Genomic DNA, 4254 nt, shown 5'->3' on the forward strand with positions numbered 1-4254 from the left:
TTGTGTGTGTGTGTGTGTGTGTGTGTGTGTGTGTGTGTGTGTGTGTTGTCGCCTGTCCGAGCTTCTTTAGTCTTTCTCAGATGCATCTTTACAGAGGGAGCAATAAACTCCCCCTCCCCCAAAAAACACCCAGAACACACCCAGACAGCAGGGCCAGTCAGACAGGGTTTGCTGTAGCCGACTCTTAGGCTTCTTCTCTGGCCTAGGGCTCACAACGGGGCTGTAGCTGCACACACACACACACACACACACACACACACACACACGTTGGCCTTTCTGTGTTGTCACCGTTTTGGCAGCCTAGCCTAGCAGGGGTTCATATTTCCACAGGGGTGAATCTGGGGGATCTGAGCTGTATCTTCAGATAATAGCAACAACTGCTTTTTACACACTGTTTACAGCCTGCAATTTAGCAGCCTGTGCGCGCACATGCACACACACACGTAGAGATCCGTCAAACATAAAAGCAAAGACCTGTGATAACAACCCGGGGTTGTCTGGGGACCTGGGCTTCACAGAACAGAACAGAACATACATGGCGTCGCAGCGCTTCAGCTTTTATTTGATGTAACTGTTGGCAAATTTTCACAAACGTCTAAAACACAACCAAAACAATTAGAAATAAAAATCAATTTTAAAAAATGCTTACAGTATATTGTTGGCCATTTTTATTATTTCTTTATTTTTAGAAGGTTTTGTATTATTACTGTGCTGTATTTTTATTAAAACAAATGTTTTTTGTCTTGTTTTGTTTTCTGACAAATCGGTACAATGTAAAAAAGTTTAAATCAGTGTCATTATTTTTTCAAATTTTATCATCTTTTATTTAAAAAATAGTCATGTATAGCTAATATTATAATTATTAACAAAGGGCTATTTTATAATGAGCAATTATAGTTTTTGTTTCTGTTTTAAACATTATCATATAAAAACTTGAGGGTATAAATATTAGCAGTGCTCCATATTTACGTGCACTGAAGAAAAAGCACAGACTGGCCTTTTTACAACTCTACGTTTAGTTGATCATTAGTTTTATGCTGTTGGTTTCTAGGTTTGCTTGACATTCACCTACAAAGGTGCTACAGGAGACAATTCTTTCTAAAGTTTATAGTATAGTTCAGACCTCACGCTATATCACTCGGAATAAAATATATTAGAAGTCATTAAATGGATCACCTAGACAAGATTTTATATTGTTTTCCCTTCCATATGCAGTCAGACACTTCTGTGTGACAGACCTGTGCCGCCTTCCCTTCATTCGTTTCTTTCCTCCCACAAATCCCAAACCCACCCTCACACCCGGCCTCCAATTACAACACGCAGTTTTATTTTAAAGCAGCTTATTTAGCTTTATGTGCGGACTTAATAGAACCATAAAGTCGCATTAAAGGCCGACTTCCCCCCTGTGGCCTTACTGCGACCAGTCGCTTGATGGCGCTCTTGCTCCACCGATAAACCAGAGCTCAGCTAAGGGTTTGCTCGCCTCAATGGGAGACATATACATGCAGGGGCAGCTTTTAGAGTGGCGAGGCTCGCTGTATCCCCTTTTCTTAATGTATTTTAACGGAAGCATTTTAAAGAAGCGGTGAGGTGACTTTGCTTTGGAACATCATGACATAAAGCCTTTCAGGTCGTTTTCACAGTGTACCGGGAACAAGAAGAAGAAGAAGAAGAAGAAGAAGAAGAAGAAGAAGCAAAAGAAGAACAAACGTTGAGGCCTTGGAAAATAATAACCTCATAGACGTGTAGAATAGGTGTCTGCTGCCAGGAGCTGCCATGAGCAAAACCCACAGCCAGAACTCACCCTCCTTTACACTTCTCTGTCTTATGCAGACACGGAATGCTTGAAGGGTACAAGTGCTTGTGTACTCATGAACATTTTTCTTGAGGTAAAAGCGCATGTAAGACATCCAGTGCACTACTTCAATGGTCAAATCAATTCTCTTCACTATTAAGATGTTTTTAATTAGTGTGGATTTCAGGTAGAGGACATGACGCACAACGGAATGAATTTTAATGCGTGTTTTTTTACGGCTCCGTGACACTCTATGAGGCCGGTTGTTGCTGTTTTTCCAAGTGTGTATATTCTGCAGGATTGACCCAGTAACAGGCTTTTATGGTCCACCAATTTAGTGTTCTGACTTTGACGGCGGGGGTGTGTGGAAGCTTTTTCAAAGCTTGTCAAATAATGTGACTTTTCCCACACCCCAGCGTGCACACAGCAGATCTCATATAACCAAACGTACTGGAAGCGTAGAACATGAAGTTTCAATAAGACCATATTCGTGGTAATAAACTAGAAAAATACTGCGGCAATTACTCTTCAGAAAGTTGGGCATACAATCAGATGGTTTAGCACCACACAGTCTGTAATTCAGGCGGCTGCTGGTAACACTTGGGCCTCTTATATCTGCACTATATAATTTAAATAAATCAGATTCCGGTAATGACGTTTTTATTAGGTGGATTGTGATTGCGCAATGAAAGCGAAAACAATCCATGTTGAAAATGAAATTATAGTTCCAAAACAAGATTATACATCTAGAATCTAAGGATGAACTTCGGATTTTTCTCGCCCAGTGTTTACTGCGTTGCCAATTCGTCTTATCTGATTGATCGGCACCTTTCAAAACTGTGGTAGACTCCAATGAAATTTCTGTCAAAAAAGAAATAAGTCCGCATTTGAGGATTTTTGTTTGTTCTAATCGCTGCACTTGAGTCTGTTTTGCCCTTTATGAGATCCGTTTGTTCTACAAGGCCAAGCTTAACCTTTCCACAACTTATCCCTCCTTAAAAAAGCCCTTATTCTACATCACACCCCGACAGGAAGACCCACAGCCATATGGAAAACAAGGCGAAAATGACAACTAAATATCGGCCGTGGATGAGCCATTTATCGCCTCCGGTCGCGCAAAGGGCACGTCGTAAAAACACCCTTTTTGTTTCTGTGCTGCCGGGACGTAAACAAGCAAACACTGCCCCTCCGTTTTATGAAGCTTTATAGTTTGTTAAAGCGTTTACAGCCACTTTCTACTAGCCTATTACCCTCTCCAGTCCTCCTTCCATGTTTATGGAGATCATATTTATCAAAGTATACTATGATCAGAAAGCATACGTGCAGGGCCCTTGTGCTCATATTTTATCTGACCAGCAGCAGCAGCAGCAGCAGCAACAGTCAGGGCTGGAATGGGCGAGAGAAAAGGCTGAGAGAACTGGTTTTAAAAACCTCAATTACATTTATAGACTAGTACTTGTTAAAACCGAAACCAATTAGGACGCACTGCCCTCCACTCCCTCTCCCTTGTCCTCCTCAGTCTCTGTTAACCTCTCTCGCGCAGGCTCCCTGACATTTTCGGGCCTCATTCAATTCGCTCCCGTGCAGCCACGCTCTCCCCGTTAAGGATTCACGGAGAGAAATGAGAAAGAGCAATTAATGGGGTGCGATACACCCCCAGCCCTCCCCCCACCACCGCCCTCACCACCACAATCATCATCATCCACCAGCCTCAATCTCAGCTTTAAAGTGAAAAAAAAGTGGTTGGTGTGTGTGCGCGCACGTATCTGTGTGCATTTCATTTGATCAAATGCTAGGCGGCAGAAACCTCATTGCCCCGTCGTCTTCATCTTGTCCTCTCTTCCTCTCTTCCTTCATTCCCTCGCTCCCTTTATATTATCAGAGGCGCGCGGAGCTGCTCGAGTCCACGCCGGGAGATTATGGTCTAGGCTTACAGGCGCGTGCGGGTACAGGCGCAAAAAGAAGAAGAAGAAGAGGAAGAAGAAAGTGTAATGAAGGCTGTGTGTGCGCACCCGTGCACGTTTGTCCGTGTGCGTGGAAAAGCCAATGGGATGAAGAGCTGATAATAGATGCAAATTATCCCTGAAACCGACACACACACACACACACACACACATCGGGGCCAGGAGGAGAAACAGAGATAAAGAAAGAGAGGGAGAGAGCGCGCGCAGGAGAGACTCGGCGAGAGAGAGAGGAGGGGGAGAGAGAGAGACAGAGAGAGAGGGAGAAAAAAATATGAAACAACTCATTTGCAGAGGAGTAAATCACGGAAAACCCGTTTGAGAGAGCGACAGGGCTCCCGCTTACAGCGCTAACACCGGAATTGTGATGCGCACAAGCCCTTCCTCCTCCACTTCTCCCTCTTCTTCTCCTTCCTCTTCTTTTTCTTCTTCTTCGCTGGAGATTTTATGGAAACGGTGTGATTGTTGTTATTGTTGTTGTGGTGGTGGTGGCTGTGG

General features: G+C 43.6%; 1 protein-coding gene across 1 annotated transcript in view; it reads left to right on the forward strand.

The window, feature by feature from the left end:
• hoxb8a (homeobox B8a) overlaps positions 1-4254 on the forward strand; it is a 22449-nt gene that overhangs the window by 538 nt on the left and 17657 nt on the right. The gene's annotated exons all lie outside the window — the stretch shown is intronic.

Source organism: Monopterus albus, unplaced genomic scaffold (genome assembly GCF_001952655.1).
Source record: "Monopterus albus unplaced genomic scaffold, M_albus_1.0 scaffold92.1, whole genome shotgun sequence".
NCBI lineage: Eukaryota > Metazoa > Chordata > Actinopteri > Synbranchiformes > Synbranchidae > Monopterus > Monopterus albus.